The 17,047-nt window shown below is 55.4% G+C and overlaps 1 long non-coding RNA gene across 2 annotated transcripts; it reads right to left on the reverse strand.

Moving 5' to 3' along the window:
* Positions 1–997: 997 nt before the first annotated feature.
* Positions 998–8,175, reverse strand: LOC138984344 (uncharacterized). 2 transcript variants are annotated; one of them, XR_011461586.1, is made up of 3 exons: positions 7,410–8,175; positions 5,550–5,776; positions 998–2,821 (listed from the first exon to the last, which is right to left on the reverse strand). It is a non-coding gene; the product is annotated as an uncharacterized lncRNA (long non-coding RNA). The 2 variants fall into 2 exon arrangements; XR_011461585.1 differs by lacking the exon at positions 998–2,821 and adding an exon at positions 3,571–5,406.
* Positions 8,176–17,047: the final 8,872 nt, after the last annotated feature.

Here is a 17,047-nt window from a genome sequence, read left to right on the forward strand (position 1 = left end):
TGAGTTTCAGCTATAAGTTTATATAAAGGCCGGGCAAGTTCTCCGTAACCCGGAATCCAAATGCGACAGGAACCTGTGATTCCCAAAAATCTTCTCAATTGTCTTAAAGTCATAGGTAGGGGGTGATTTAGTATAGGTTTAATTTTCTCAGGGCCTATGGCCCTAGTCCCTTCTGATATGATTAGGCCCAGATATCTAACCGATTGTTGACAAAGCTGAGCCTTTTCTCTTGATGCCTTGTAACCATAGTCTGCCAGAAAGTTTAAGAAATCTTCTGAGGCTCGCGAACAAGCTTCCTCTGTCTCAGCACAGAGCAAAATATCATCTACATATTGTAACACCACTGCTTCAGAGCTATTAAAGTTTTGTAAATCCCGTGACAAACTTTGTCCGAATCAGTGAGGACTGTCACGAAATCCCTGGGGCAAAACTGTCCAGGTTAACTGAGAAGCTGGCTGCGTAGGGTCTTCAAAGGCAAATAGGAATTGACTTTCTTCCGCCAAAGGCACTGAATAGAAGGCATCCTTTAAATCAATTACTGAGAAATATTTGTCCCGTTCAGGAATTTCAGACAATAGAGTATAAGGATTAGGCACCACGGGGTATAAAGGAACTACAGCCTCATTTATTATTCGTAAATCTTGAACTAGTCTCCATTTACCATTTGATTTCTTTATACCCAAAATAGGAGTGTTGCAAGGACTGTTACAGGGAATTAATAGTCCCTGCTCCTTTAAACTTTCGATGATGGGTTTTAACCCTTCTTTAACTTCAGGTTTCAGTGGATACTGCTTCTTATGTGGAAATACGTGTGGGTCTTTGAGCTTAACAACTACAGGAATAGCATTTTGTGTTCGACCCACAGATTTTTCATCAGCCCATACTCTAGGATTTACATTTTGTTTAACTAAAGGGAGAGAAAGGGAGGGCTCCATATTTATGAAAACAGAGGCATGGACCTTGCTCAGTATATCCCTTCCCAAAGGGGTTAGGAGATTCTGGCACAATCAGAAACTCGTGTGAAAACAGCACAGAATCCCAGTTGCAAGATAAAGAATAACTGAAATAATACCTTTTGGCTCGTCCAGACAGTCCCATTACGGAAGCGGATCGAGAAGAAAGTGGGCCAGGGGCTTCAGTAAGCACAGAATAAGTTGCCCCAGTATCTAAAAGGAAATCGACGGATTGGCCCCCCCACAACTATTAATACCCGAGGTTCCTCAGGTGTAATTAGGATGGGAGCTTGTGTGGGGACCCCCGGGCACCTTCAGTCCTGATTGTCTTGAGAGTCCGACCCTGGAGACCTACGCCTCTGGGGGCAGTCTCTCTTCCAGTGTGGTCCTTTGCAGACCAGACATGGAGCTGGGGGCGGCTTAGATGCCTGAGGGCAATCACGCTTGAGGTGCCCCTCCTTTCCACAGCAGTAGCAAGCCCATCCCTTTTCACCTGGGCCCCTCAGGCTGTTTAAGAACGTTTTTTCATAGCCACGGCGAAGGCTTCCGCCTTTTCCTTTGTCTTTTTTTGCCTTTCTTTCTTTTCCTCATATTCCCTACCATAATAGACTGTCTGAGCCAGTTGTAACAGAGTATCTAAAGACTGATTTGGTCCATATGCCTGTTTTAATAGCTTACTGCGGATATCTGGAGCCGACTGAGTGAGAAATCTATCATTTAAGATCACTTTTCCCTCTTCACTTTCGGGATCAATCTCAGTGAATCTGCGAAGGCCTTCTCTCAGTCTATCTAGGAATTTACCAGGAGCTTCCTTCTCCTCCTGTTCTATGTCTGCCAATTTGCCATAGTTTAAAGGCTTAGAATGCGCCTGCCTAAGTCCCTCAAGAATACATCTAACAAAATGACTCTGATCCCATCTTCCTTTAGCTGTGTTGTAGTCCCAGTCTGGTTCTATAGTTGGGACCGCCTGATTCCCAGTGGGGAGGGCCGCTATCTCATTCTCCCTCTTCCCTACTGATTCATTACCAAGCCATTCATCTCCACAAGCAACCGCTTTTCCCAAAACTCGAGTCTTTGACTCAGGAGTCAGTGTTTGTCCCAAGATATACATCACATCCTTCCAAGTGAGGTCATAAAGCAGAGTAACACCTTTAAAAGCTCTGATATATTTTTCTGGGTCCTCTAAATAGTCTCCCAGATCCTCCTTGATTCTTTGTATTTCTTGATAAGAAAAAGGCTTATTAACTCTCACAGACTGATTATTTCTCCCGGTGGGTGTTTTCATAAAGAGGCAACAGCTTGTGTGGCTGTTCCTCAGTCTCTCTGGCTGCTCTGCGCATATGATCCCAGGGATAGATTGGAGAAACCTGTTTCTCCTCTTCTCTTTGTCTCCTGTCCTCCATCTCATCTCTTACTTCGATGGTCTGAGTTTCTACTGAAACCAGAGTAGTCTGAAGTCATACTGAGACAGGAGTTGTTTGGACCTCCATGTGGGCAGTTTGAATCTCAGTTTGGATTCCCAGGTATGGGGGCAAAGTAAGAGGACAGGAGGGAGCTGAAGGTTTCACGCCCAAATCTATACCCTTAGGACATAAGTCTGGCATATTTCGCAGAGAGAAACAGGGCAACACGTATGCTACTTCTACCCATTTCCCTTGTTCCTTACAGAACCGGTCTAATTGTAGAACAGTATTATACTTAAGAGACCCTCCAACTGGCCACCGTTCGTCGTCCTCCAATGGATACCGTGGCCATGCAGTATCACATAGGAAGACCAGGTGTGTCTTCTTTAAGCCCTGGGGATCAAATCTATCCCAGTTTTTCAGGATACAGTTCAAAGGAGTGAGGCTGGAATTGTTAGCTCCCATCTGTAAGAGAGAAAAAGCGACCAGCGCCATTTTTCTACCGGAGGCGTCCCTCCCTGCTCTAGATGGGGGTGTAGACAGACGTTACACCAAAAGCTTTTCCTTCCTGGTCAGACTTAGTCTGTCCCTTACCGACGCAGGCGCCGTACTCGTCCCTCCCGGTTCTACCACCGAGATGGGGTGGGGATGTACCAGGGGTAGACTTGATAGCATCCCTACTTGACGTCCAGCTCTTCACCCTTCACCTTGCTTGCCTCTGATGTCACCCGGGGTGAATCAGAGTAACCTTCCGGAATGCCTCCCAAGCTAAGACCATTGTGGGAAACATTCGTCACCTGAGTGCCTGTGCACGACCCTGAGTATTTCCTGACCACAATAAGACCAACGCGAACATAAAACTGAGATGTTCTTTCCAAGCATGACCACACCAGTATAACAGCCTCCTCTGATCCACTAAGAGCCGGCATTACCAAAGAAAAAAACCCATCGCAGTCCCAATCTGAGTAACCTTTAACCTCAGAGATGTTCTGGGAGCTAGAGCTCCATCTAGCTTACGAACTTTCGATTCCTAGCGAGGCTAGACACTTTCTTGACTACCAATTCAAGTTTGGGACCTAAGCCACAGTACACAGTAACAGTATAGATCACAAGTCCCTTGAAAGTCTATGATCCGATAGATTAGGTTAGTACTTCTAATTCCCAGGAGTTATGAAATGGTCAAAGAGACCGAAAAGTTTGACCGAGAAAGGAGAGTTCGGTCCACACGCTTTGCCCATTTCTGGTCGGTTCCCGAAGGAGACATTGGGTGCCTCTTGGCATTGGCAGGTCGGTATAACACCCCGACAGGTTTCTGCCATAAGCAGTATGAGATCACCATGGAACCGCAGAGCAGGGCTCCTTACTTGTTTCACGCAGGGCATGCCATTCATTCACACAAGCACACGGTAGAGTTAGTAAAGCACGGCAGAAAACGTGTTCGCTAAGAGAACAAAGAACTAAAGCTCCAAGCATCCTTACCTTGTCCTGAAGGATCCCGGATGAGCCCCTAAGATGAAAGGTTGTTGTTGAATCACGCGAATACACTGGGATTCTTGGCCCCCGGAGGAGAAGAATTCAATCCGGGGCCAGAGACGAGGCTTGATCGCTCAGAGCTTTTGTGTAGTAAAGTTTTATTAAAGTATAAAGGAGATAGAGAAAGCTTCTGACATAGGCATCAGAAGGGGGCAGAAAGAATACCCGCTTGCTAGTGTTAACAATGAAGTTATATACTCTCTAGTGAATCCAAAGAATGTCTGGAGGTTGTAAAGACCTCATCAGACCTACTCCCGTAATTTACATTTTAAGATAACACTGTCCTCAGGCAAGATACATCCTTGTAAAGACCAGGTCTACTTCCATAATTAACATTTTAAAATAACAGAAGGTTGAATCCAAAGACTGTCCTTAGGCAGGATACATTATTGGTATATAATCCTAAGGAATGTGGAGAAAGAAAAAAAGTTTGTCCTTTCTTCCTCCTTGAGAATTCCAGACCCCTCTCTCCTTGGGGACCCCTAGACTTCCTATCAACCTGCCTAGGAAATGACTCTCTCAGAACCAGTCTCTTTTGTTAAAATATTTATCTGAAAGTCAGCAAGTCCTTCCACTTAAATCCAAATGAAGTTCAGCATTCTATTTTAGAGCGCTAAAGCTTTAGCCCAAGCTGGTTTTCAGTTATCTCCAACCTTCCGCTGGACAAATTTGTGAAGCAAGGTGTCTGGGATAGGACTGAGCAATGGAATGATGGCTACCTCTAACTGACACGGTTTCGAGTGACTTTCACAAACTTTCTTTTCTGTGGTTTTTGCATTAGTTTATATTTTAATAACAAGCATTTTTCAAAATGATGGATTTGCTGTGCTTTTGTGCTCCTGGTCTGAAGTCCCCAGCTGAGTCACCCTGAGGAAGTTTCTTATTCTCCCTGAGCCTTGGTATTTACAACTTTAAAATGTAGATCATGATATTACCACATTCATAGATTTGTTTAAGGATTTCATTAGACCATTTTTCAAAGTGCCCATAAAGGAGGAGGGCTTCCCCGGTGACTCAGTGGTAAAGAATCTACATGCCAGTGCAGGACCTGAGTTCCACCCCTGGGTCAAGAAGATTCCCCGGAGAAGGAAATGGCAACCTACTCCAGTACTCTTGCCTGGGAAATCCCACAGACAGGGCAGCCTGGCAGGCTACAGTCCACCGGGTCGCAAAGAGTCAGACTGGACTGAGTGTAACAATTTTCAGAGAGGAGAGGCCTGTCCTGCACAGTAGCCGTAGCTCTTGGCTGCCCGGCATGAACATGTCATAAAGTAACAAAAAGACTGAGCCCCTCCCAAAAGGAGATTATAATCCAGTAGCAAGAGGTGAGGGCAAACACCCAAGCCCAGCCCAATAAACACCTGCTACCTGGGCTGGCCAGCAGTATGAAGGGCAGAGAAAGCAGCGCCAGGAAGGAATGGGGCGGCGGGGTCGGTGGGGGGCGCAGCACGGGCCTCCTGGAGCACGGAGCACTCAGTGCAGGAAGTCAGGAATTCCTGGACCCAAATTCTCCCGGCCTGAGAGAGAGGTAGGGGGATCAGGCCCACTGGAGGGCCCATCCGAGGAAGTCACCGACACCCCCAGAGACTCCCATGTGGAAATGGGTGCCCTGGACCCGTGCTGTGGCGCATGGATGGCATAATGCGAGACCTGAGCTTACCTCAGAGCTGCCGACAGAGACGCTGTTGGGAGGAGGCACCGAGGTGCAGCCAAGGGGCGGCGGGACTGATGGCTGACGGCTTCTGTGCAGAGGGAAGCTTTCGTCCCCTCAAGGAGCTTTGCCCCAACTCTCAGGGACAGGAGGAGTCGCCCTCCCACCAGGAACGCTGATGCATCTGTCATCCTGCCTCATCTCACCAGCTCAAAGAGCTCCTCAGGCTGGAACTGCTAGATCACACACAGACCACCCGGTTAAGTCTGAATTTCAGATAGGCAACAAATAAGTATCAGTATAAGTATATCCCACGCAGTATTGGGGACATACTTACATCAGACATTGCATGTTTACATCAAATATTCATGTATGCGCATAGACATTGCATATGTACTTACAGTAAAGTATTCGTTGTTTATCTGAAATTCAAATTGAACTGAGCCTCCTGTGTTTCTCTTTACTTCAGCTGGCAACCCTACCCGAGAGTGATGCTATGCCTCTGTTCTCCTGGTATAACCAATATTAACCTCATGCCCAGCACATGGCGAGCTTTCAGTAAATGTCAAGCAGGTGGATGGATGGTAGATCCACAAGTAGATGATGAATGGTAGGTGGATGAATGGATGGATTGACAGACAGGTGATGGATGGGTGGATGAATAGGTGGGGGGATGGGTGGGCAGAAGGAAAGATGAATGGATAGATACATGCATGGGTGATGAATGGACGGATAGATGATGATATACGCATGGATAGATGGATGGATGGATGGATGGATACATGGATGGGTGTTGGATTCTATAAAGGGTTTAACACCAATCAGACTTAAGCACCTCATGACAGAGCCAGAGAGCAAAGGACGTGTCTGCTGATGGGACAGCTCTAATGCACCTCCCTGTCTCTGAGACCTCCTAGTCAGATTCTCTATGTATACATGGGAAGCCTCTGTCATGCCCCAGAACCCTGGTGTGCCAGGGCACAGACTGGATGTTCCTGACAAGGGGAGGGGCAACAGGACTTGCCAGCAGGCTTCACAGCCCTGCTGGGGTCCCTGACTTCCCAGCCTCGACCATCACACAAGGTGACCTCTCAACTCCCAAGACCACTGAGCTGCTCCCAGACTGCCGACCACCCTCATGGCCAAGCCCAAGCCCGCCAGTGTCACCCAGCAGCCCTTCTGAGGCCTCCTCCGTCCTGGTGTCCAGAGGGATACACCTCTCCCACCCAGGGGTCAGGAACCAGGGACACGGCACCTTCCCAGAGAGACCCACCTCCACCTGTCAGGAGGGGCCCCGTGGCAGGCGCACCTTGCCAGCTAGCTCTGCCTCCCCTCCTTTGCAGAGTGGGCCCTGCTGAACCCGGGCCTCGAAGAAAAGGTCTCCCATTCGCAGCACCCCATCTCCCACCCTCTTGGTGCCTCAACACAGACTGCCAAGGGCGGGTGTGGGACCCAGGCTGTCCAGAGAGTCCAACCCCAGGATTCTTCCTCTGAGGAATCCAGGCAAGGAGCTGCTGGGGTGGAGCTGAGCCTGGGGATGGAGAGGCCCTCCTGACCCCGCTCCCCCCCACCATGACTCCCGTCCATCAATTCCCATCAATTCCACCTTCTCTCTTCCACCAGGTTGGGGTTCTGACCCAGGCACCCAAAAGGCTCTTGACTATTTCTGCATCCCTGGACAAGAACCACACATGGTCCCTGGGGCCTTTGGGTCCCTGGGTCCCTCAGCTGCCTTAAGGGCCCAGAGCGCCATTTCTGCCTTCTAGCGGCTTTCCCAAGTCAGGCGCAGCAAGGATCACCCTGACCGTCCTCTGCCTGGCCAGTCCCCCAAAGCCCAGAGAGGTGAGTGTATTCAGGAAGGGGCCCTACCTGTGCTTGCTCAAGGAGGTGCATGGCCCAGGGTGGGGTGAAGCTCAGCCCCTAGTTGCCGGCACCATCGGACAGAGGGGTCACCGCTGCACCTGTGCCTCATTCCCACGCCTTAGAACCCACTAGCCCAGCCCAGCTCCCACTTTTGCAGCTGGGAGAGACCTGCAGAGAGACGGGGGATCTGGGAGCCCCTTCCCCTCCGGTGCCTCAGTTGCCCACCCTGCCCCACACATAACATGACAAAGGGAATTTGCCATAATTCCAGAAGGGTGGGAAAGCAGTGCAGCCTAATGGAGGGGGACGGGGGTGGCGGTGGGAAGCCATAAAGGGTGTCCCCTCCACCCCCGACCCGGGCCCAGGGAAGTGGCTGATGCAGAAGCCAGAGGAGGGCTTCAGGGTCTCCCCACTCTTAGGTTGATGGTCTCAGGGATGAGCTGCATGGGAGGTTGGGGGCTGCTCAAAGGCTCTGAGCGGAGGTTTCCCAGCCTGGGGACAGAAGCCATCGGTCACGGCTGGGGGCGGGGCATGCCTGTGCTGGGCTGGACTCAGGAGAGCACTGAAGGCTCTGGGGTCCCCGGACCGAGCTGAGGGTGTCCCTGAAAAGTCCCTGGGCTGGAGCCCCTGGTGTGGCCTGGGTTTGCTGGCTGAGTATCAGATGCCCCTCCGTGCTGGCTTGTGGGGCCCCTCGGGGGAGCTAAGGAAGAGCGGCGTTGGAAAGAACCCGCAGCGTCCCAGGGCCAGGCAGGGAAGAAGGGACCGAAGCCCTTCCGCCTTCTCTCCCCGAGGAGACAGATGGCGGTGGGAGTGGCCTCCCCCGTTTTCCGGAGCATGACTCAGACGCAGCTGCCTCCTCAGCCCCACACAGCGGCCTGCCCTCCCTCCCCCTCCCCCAGCAGGGGACCAGGGACCCCCAGCTCCACCTGGGGCACGCAGGGCAGAGGAGCTGGGAAACTCCCGCCAAGACCCCCACCCCAGGCCTGGGCAGAGGGAGAGGGAGGCTGCCTGTCCCCAGTCTGCACTGACCCTGCGGAGCCCTCTCCCACCCCCTGTTGGTACCACCTCCCCAAGCCCAGGTGGTAGGGAGACCGGCTTGTTCTGGGCCCCCCAGGGGTCCGCAGTGGGGGAGGGGTGGGGTGGAGGTGGGGCAGCGAAGAGACGGGACCTGGAGCCCGGCTAAGCGCGGTTCTCCCGGGGCGGGGCTGAGGGGAGGGCGGGGCTGAGGGGAAAGGGGCGGGGCTGAGACGAGAAGGGGCGGGGATTCGGGGGTGGGCGGGGCTGCGGGACCCCCCGGGGAGGAGGACGAGAGGTGTCCAGAGGCAGCAGGTGTGATGGGCAGGGGTCCATGAAGAACCGCTCTGTAGCCCCTGTGGAAAGCGGACAGGCCGGCCTCCTCCCAGGAGAATGTGGGCCAGAGGCGCTCAGGTCACCCAGGAATTCCCCCGCGGACACTGAGTTCAGGATAGTGTCCTGCCGCCCACCACGCCCTGCCCCTGGAAGCCTCCAAGGGCACTCCTGGGGGGAGCCTGGAACCTCTGGACCACCGCTAGGAGCCCTGCCAGCCCACCCCTCCTCCCCCGCCTGGCCTGGACGCGGGCGCACACATGTACACACGCACGCACACACGCATGCTCACCCTGAAAACAGAATTCTGTAGTTGGAAGGCCTCTTTCTGGAGCTCCACCCTCACCCCACCCCTCCAGTCCTAGCTGCCAGTGGGCCATGAGGAGGGCAGCTCGCCCTGCCCAGAGCAGCAGACCTGGCCCCACAGGGGACCACGCGGTTCCCTCCACTGAATGTCCCCGCTTGTCCCCCATCTGCGCTTGTGCCCAGGACCCAGGCCCGTCCAGCCAGGTAAGGCCTCCTCTGGGAGGGCTCGGCACCTGACCTGAGGGTCACCTCCCAACCAGGAACACCAACGCTCACGTGTCCTCCTGGGTCCCTGGGCCTTCCTGCACCCCAAGGGCCCCCAAGAGCTGCGCCAGAGGCCTGCCTCTGCCCACTGGGTATCTCCAGTGCGGTCCTGCAGTCCCTCCCAGGCCTCCCTGACTGGGCTGCTTCCGGCTCCAGCCTCAACGTCTACATCTGTAGGTTGAGGACAACCAGACCTCACCCCTAGGTCCCAACCCAGCCTCTGGGAGGAAGTGGGTGGGGTGAGAATGTGAAGGGGTGCAGGGGAGGGGAGAGGGGTGCACAGAGGGGCATGGTCCTCCCCAGGGTGGGAGATGCCCAATCCAAGGTAGAGCTGGTGCTGGCAGGAGGACCCTGGCTATGGGCTCCAAGTCCGGCCATGGCACCTGCTCTCCGTGGCCGTGAGCGCACCCTTAGCATCAAGGACCCCATCAGTCAACAGGTGACAGCTGCCAGCGGAGCCACACGAAGGTGAAGGAGGTGAGCCTCCGCAGGCGCCTGTGTCCAGCGCTCAGGGCCCTGCCAGCCAGGGCTGGCCTCCTGGTCTTCTCTGCCCACTTGGATGCCTGCTTCACTTTCTGGGGCCCTGGGCGCTGGCCCACATCCCTCAGTGAAGTGAACCACGAAGCCAGGCTACACTGAGCCATCCAGAAACAGCCAGAGAGACATGGAGTTCTTGGGGTCCCAGGCCTGGTGTGTCATCCAGAGACAGCCAGAGAGACATGGAGCTCTTGGGGTCCCAGGCCTGGTGTGTCTCTGTCACTCTGATGGGTTTAAGCCCAGGACCCGTGGAAGAGCTAGCCACCCCAAGGGGCCTTTCTCTAGGCAGTCAGGGGCTGAACGGGGGCCTGAGGCCCCAAAGGAAGGCAGCACTATGATCGAAACAGGTTCTCGAGCGTCCCCAGCCTTTGTAAATTGCCAGCTGTTCCCACAGGCCAAGCTGACTTCATCACCAGCGAATGCCAGGGGGCCTGGCCGCCTTCGCTGCTGGACACTTCAGTTTGCCCCCCTCACCCTCATCCCAGTCTTCCCAACACCAGGCGGTGCGCCTTCTCCCCCTGTAGAGTAAAAGCTGACCTCCCAACACTCTCCCACATGTGCACGCCTGTCTAACCCCCACCAGATCCCCCCATTACAGCCTCGCCTGGCCCTGCCCCACTGGGATCTTTCATGCCAGAAGTCAGGGTCCCCCACCCCATCCCTGCTCAAACCTTGAGAAATGGAATATTTCCTGCCATATCTGTAAACAGAGGGTGACACAGTCCCTGGGGTCTGCAGCCCCCCACTGTGAGCTCACGCGCTCTGGGGAAACTCCGAAAAAGAAAACCTAGGAACCTGGCCCCAGACCGCTGCTGTGCTGATCAAAGGAATGGTTGCAGTGAGCCCAGACTCTTGCATGTTCCCATACACAGTAAAGCGCTAAATTCTTTAACTTGGATTATACGGGTTTCTTTAATTAACAATCATCTTTTGACATTCAGACTATCTACCCTCTGTTGCAAAACTTCTAGGTAACCTGGCTCCTCCCCTCATCCCCTCAGAGCAGTTCACTCAGGGTCACTTGAGATGCTGCCTCTCAGGCTTGAAGTCCTAAAGATTCCCACCAAATAAGACATAACTCTCGACTCTCAGGCTGTGAATAATCTTCCAGTCAACAGCCCCTTCGAATCCTTCCTGCTCCCACGTCTTCTTACCCTGCACGATCTCCGCCCTGACTCTGATCTCCACCAGCCAGCCTGGGCGGTGGTGTGAAACGAGATCTTAAGTACCTGCCCAGGAATTGAACCTGGGAATCCTGGGTGAACACCAGGAATCGCAGCCACCAGACCAGCAACGGCTAGAGGCTAGAAGCTATTTTTCCCTGGATCTTTGTTCCCAGTTTAAAAAAAAAAAAAAACAATGCATTTATCACGGAGGCAGAAACTGTAAACGCAGGCACAAAGTTTATTAGTAGAGACAAAGCACAACAATACGTGGAAGGGCCCACCGAGGAAACCGTGGAGATGAGCTGGCAGCAAGGCAGAGGCGCGCACCCGGACAGAAGGGTGTGGGCGCCCCGCCGTGGGGGGTGCGCCGCACAGACGCCGTTAGGCCATTTATTTAGGTCAGTTCTTCTGGGTCTTTGCTTACCCTGAGCAAACTCTCTGATTTCTTTTTCCATACCTGACCTACCCTGGGACCCTCCCTGGGTAGGACCCTCACCTCAACCAAGATGGATCTCGAAGTCTCGAAATGCAAAACTCATTATGACCTGGCGTTATTCCTTGACTTTTGACCCACAAGGAAACTTTCTGCACATGTGTGGTGTTTCCCTTGCCCCAAAAAGGGGGGAGCGGAGATCCCGTAATTCTTTACTCAAACAGGGTCTTGCCCTTCTTTGTCCCTGACCTGACTGTTCCCTTGACTCTTGCTGTGACTATTACCTCAGGGTGTTTACAAGAGACAAAGAATGCCTGCTGACCCAGTTTCTATTGTGACTTCTGTTTTGGAGGCCAAACCAGAGGTTGATTGTAAATTCCTCGGCTGGAGCCCACCCATCTCTGGTCTCAGGAAATGCTTGCAGCTGTAAGTATCCAGCCTGAAGCGCACTTCTTTGTGCCCATGAAATGCAAACAGGAGCCAGCAGTAAACGTCTAGTCTGGAGCCCATCTACCCGTGCCTCAGGGCTCCCTCTTGCCCGCCTGGCCTGTCTGGAGGAACTGTCCCTGCCCCAGTGAAGCTGCCTGGCACCGCCTCCCCTGGACTTGAGCCAGGGTGCCCACTCACACTTCATGACACTGACAGAGGCACAGATGGGAAGGGGACCGCTCAGAGGACCCCCCCCACCACCACAGTGGGAATGTCACTGCTTTCCCCCTCAACGGGGGCAGGGGGCCCAGCTCTGAGCAGCCAAGGCCAGGCAGCTTATCAGCAGCAGAAACCAGATCTGGGCCTGGGCCGTCCAGCTACACGGCTCCTGGACTGGATTGCTGGACACCACCACCCACCGTCTGCAGCGGTGTGCCTGGCTTCCAGCATGCCGGCACAGGCCCAGAGCTCTGGAATTCTGCCCACGGGCAGCACACCCTGGCTGCACAGGGCCCAGCCCGCAGGCCCTGCAGGCCCCTAGCCCACACCAAGCCTGCCCATCCGCCACTCCCCTCCCCTTCAGCTGCTCTTCCAGATGACGTGGGCCTGAGTCAGCGGCTGCAGGAGGACATGGCCACTTCTCTGCCAACACGAGCTGGGGGGGGTGAGTGGGGGGAACCAGAAAGGCCCAGGCTCTGTTAGCTGGGGTAAGCAGGGACCCTGGCCAGGGGCTGCCCATTCCCAGAGCCCTGTGTCCGTCTTCTGGGGAAAGCTTACACACACACACACACACACACACACACACACACACCCACCCCACCCTGGGGCGAGCTGCAGCCGGAGGGACCACAGCCCAGCCGTGGAGGAGGAACCAGAGGCAGTGAGGCGGGGTCTTTCTGGGCTCCCCACCCACATGCCAGCCAATCCACACCCAGCTACCTGCCCATCACCCAGCGCCTCATGCCGGGCCCAGGAGCAAATGAGCAAACAGAGCTGTGCCTTGCAGGTGCCAGCCTGGGGAGGGGGGCACGGGTGGTGGGGACCCACAGATGGGAAGAAATAGCAGGGGGTCAGAGCTCCCCAGATGCTGAAGCAGGGAGGGGGCGTCTTGCTGCTGCCTCCCCCTATACAGCCTGGTGAATCTGGTCTTAAGTAATGCGTTCAGGGTTCAGTAAATAAATTGATACAATTTAAAATGTGAAAAGTTAAAAAAAGAACATCCCTTGATAGCCATCAAGGGAAAGCGTGGCGCTGTGGCTGTCCCTCGCCTCTGCAGTGCCAGATGTGGTTCTGGCTGCCTCCCCTGGTGTGGCCTGGAGAGGGTTGGGGTAAGACTCGGGGCAGGACGAGAGTGCCGGGCTTAGGGCATGGCTTAGCACCCAGCACCCTGCGCACCGTGAGGTCCCGCCCCCACCCCCCACCCCCCGCGGATCCTCCCAGCCCAGGGCGCTCAAGCAGCAATCGGCTGTCCCTGAGCGCTGCGAGCCGCGGTGCTCGGTCCGGAGCCGCTTGTCAAGTTACAGCTTGATTTCTAGTTACCTTTCTAGTTACCTTGGCCAAAGTACCCAAGCATGCCATGTCCGAGGGCACTAAGGCTGTCACAAAGTATACCAGCTCCAAGTAAATATAATATGCCTAGCCACTGTTAACGGAGAAGGCAATGGCACCCCACTCCAGTACTCTTGCCTGGAAAACCCATGGAGGGAGGGCCTGGTGGGCTGTAGTCCATGGGGTCGCTAAGAGTCAGATGCGACTGAGCGACTTCACTTTCACTTGGCCAAAGTATGGCCAAGGTAATCAGGACCTGATGGACGAAAGGAAATGGTGTGCCACCCAGGCAGCCACAGAGAGGAGGGCTGGGTGCAGAGCTAAGGGGGATGGAGGGCGCGCAGGCACAGAGAGCCTGGCAGGTTCGGAGCTGCACACGCAGTGGGAGCCCCAGAGGCAGAGCCTGCAGGATTGGGGGTGGGGAGGCAGCTGGAGCTCACTCCTACCTCCCACCCCCACATCCTGGACACTCGGGGGCTGCTGGCACCCCGAGCCGCAGCCACTCCCCGACTGGAGCTCACAGTCCAGCCAGGGAGCCCGACGGCTGCCCCACAGGACGGGGCACGGAGGGCTGAGGTCCATGGTTCCTGGGAGAGGGGAGCACAGTGATCCTTCCAGGGTGGGGAGGACTGGAGTCGGAGAATCCCTGCAGAGGGGTCCTGGCGGGGGAGTTCTCTGGGAGGTGGGGGAGGGCAGTGCGCAGGAGTGGGAAAGACAGCGGAGTCTTAGACCAGGCACTGAGCAAGCAGGAGAGGTGGGTGCAGAGGATCATACTTGGGTTTGGGGTTATTTCTAACCCTTAAACCTCCCCACTGTTCTGGAGGGAAAAAAGGAGAGTTCTGCTGGGGTCAGGAAGAGGCTGAGCAAGGGGTGGGCCAGAAGGGGCGGAGACCCCCAAGGGGGTGGGCAAGGAGGGGCAGGGGCAGAGATGTGTCCCGGGGCCTTCGGGGAGCAGAGCACCTCTGGGTGGCGGAGGGGCCACAGGAGCCCCTTCCTCCGCCCACTCACCCCCATCCCCTGCATGAGATCTATAAACTCTTCCTGCACGGGAAAGCTCAGATGCCAGCGGATTCTTCTCCACGGAGGAGAGGCTCAGAGCCTAATTCAAGGATGGCTGGGAGCCAAATGGAGCCAGCTATTCTGGGCCGAGCAGGGGGCTGTGGCGGGGCGGGGCCTGGGGTCTGGAGGCGCGAGGGGTGGCTGCAGCGAGGCAGGCCAGCCGGGATCAGAGACCCGTGAGGCCCCGGCTTGGCCCTGAATCTCTGAAAAAGACAGCCCAGTGGCTAAAGCAGCAGCAAGGATTGCGGGTCTGGTCTGTCATGTTAGCCACTCAGTCGTGCCTGACTCTTTGCAACCCCGTGGACTGCATGCAGCCCACCAGGCTCCTCTGTCCATGGGATTTTCCAGGCAAGAATATTGGAGTGGGTTGCCATTTCCTTCTCGTCTGTAGAGTCACCACAAACACTGAACTATGGAGAACTGAGCCATCGCCCTGGGGGAGCCCAGAGTCAGGGTCCTCAGACCACGGCTGAAATAACAGCCAATCAATACATGACCTTGTTCTGTTTTCCTTACTGTTCAAAGACACTGCATTTGGTACATATTGTATTACTGGTTCAGGAGCCCTGAACCCAAGGCAGCTGCCCTGAAACTCACATGTACAGGAAACTCCTCAAACACACATGTTTTCTCTGTGAAACACACCCAGCCTTCCTGCACTTAGGGACACTGGACACATTTAGGGCTGGGCCAGGGCCACGTGAAACAGGACTGTCTCCCCCAAAAGCACAAAAATGTGGAAGACTGAGTGCTAAACTGGCCGTGTTTGCAGCGTGAGATTGAACAAAAAAGCCCAGAGTGGCTCCTTCTGACCTCAGCTGGGGACTCAGAAATTCTGCTGGTCTATGCATATCAGCAAATGATTGCGAGACAAGTACTGATTTTAGGGTTACAAATAGATTTTAGCGAGTAGGGAAGTTCCCAAATGCAGATCAGCAAATGATGAAAATCTCCTGAGTGTGTGAGTGACCCTCAAAGGAAGCGGCTAGATGTCACTGACCTACCAGAGCCTCTGACTGACAACCCAGCCCACCGTCCCACCAGGGTCCCCCTCCCCTCCCCAGATCAGGGATGGGCCCTGGTCCATCCTCCTGCATGAGAGGATGTCCACTTCCTGCCCTGAAAGGGTGTTGAGGTTACAGCAGCTGGAGCTGCCGGGCTACAGAGGAAAGGGGCTGAGGCAGAGGAGCGGATCCAGGGCCAGATCCCCAGCCGCTGCCCCACCAGAGCTGACCTTTCTGGAGATGAGCAGAGTGGTCAGGCCCCGATCAGCAGGACCAGAGGCAGAGCAGCTGCCCGGGGTGCCACGGCCACTCTGTAGCAGGGCTGGGTCCCACCATTCTTGCTCACCAGGAAGACCTAGTCCTGGATGGATAAGTGGGTGGGTGAGTGGACAGATGGATGGATGGAAGGATGGATAAGTGGATGGGCGTAATGACTGGATGACTTGGTGGCCGATCCGCAGATTCCCAGCCGATGCCAGGCTTCCCTCTTCAGCCTCTGAGAGGGAGGTTCAGGACTCTGTCTGCTCCCCGCCCCCAGGTGGGTAAGAGTTGGGGATCTGGGGCGCAGGACACACCCCTGCTCAGCACTGGTCTCACAGCTGGGTCACCCTCCCCAGCCCAGCCTGAAGGCTGGAAGGTCACTCCCCACCGTCTTCCCCTGCCCTCCTCCGTCCTCTGGATCCACAAACACACCCACTGACCACAACCGGCTATAGCCAGGCGCCAGGCTGGGAGACCCATGAGTCAGTGACTAGTGCCAACCCCTCCACTCCCCCGGGGAGGGGCCAACTGCTGGATCCCAGGGACCATGGAGAGGCCTGAAACCCAGCTCAGGGGAGCTAGGAAAGCTTCAGGAGGTCGAGGAGAGGCCCAGGGCGCCGGGCAGGGGTGCCAGCCAGCCTTCCAGGCAGCAGCACGTCTGCAGAGCTAGGATTTGCGCATTCCAAGAACGGCTGTCCCGGCACAGGCGGCCGCCACACGCACAGGTCCCTGGCTTTACGGTGTCCAGGAGCCAGTGCACCCTCCTTGGTGGCTCACCTGGCACGCTCGGCACTCATTCCACACTGGCCTGTTGCCAGAAGCTGCTCCCACACCAGGGCGGAGCGAAGGAGACTCCGGGGGCTGAGGCCGCTGGACCGGCAGGGGCTGCATCCCCCAGTCTCAGCCCCGCCCCCGCAGGGGCGCGCTGGGCACCAAGGGGTGTGTGCTTGGCCCCAGGGAGAAGACGGAGCAAGGCTGTGAAGCCAGCTGGACCCCTATCTGAAGGATCTGCTCCCAGCTGCCCACCCGCTGTGAGCCCTCAGCCCCCAGCCCCACTCCCCCAGGGTCCAAAGGCCGCGGTCTCGGGGGAGATTTGATAAGCCCAAGCCTTCAGTGCAGATGTTTCACCCACTGCGCTCATCTCACCAGTAAGTAACCTTTAGGCCGAACTGTCCATCTCTTTAACAGATGGGGAAACTACAGCTCAGCAGTTCAGGTAAGGCCCTGCCAGTGCAGGACCCTGCGGGCAGGGTGGTGTCTCCCCCACCAGGCCTGAGGCTGAAGGCACCC

The sequence above is a fragment of the Bos mutus genome, chromosome 21, assembly GCF_027580195.1.
Source record: "Bos mutus isolate GX-2022 chromosome 21, NWIPB_WYAK_1.1, whole genome shotgun sequence".
NCBI lineage: Eukaryota > Metazoa > Chordata > Mammalia > Artiodactyla > Bovidae > Bos > Bos mutus.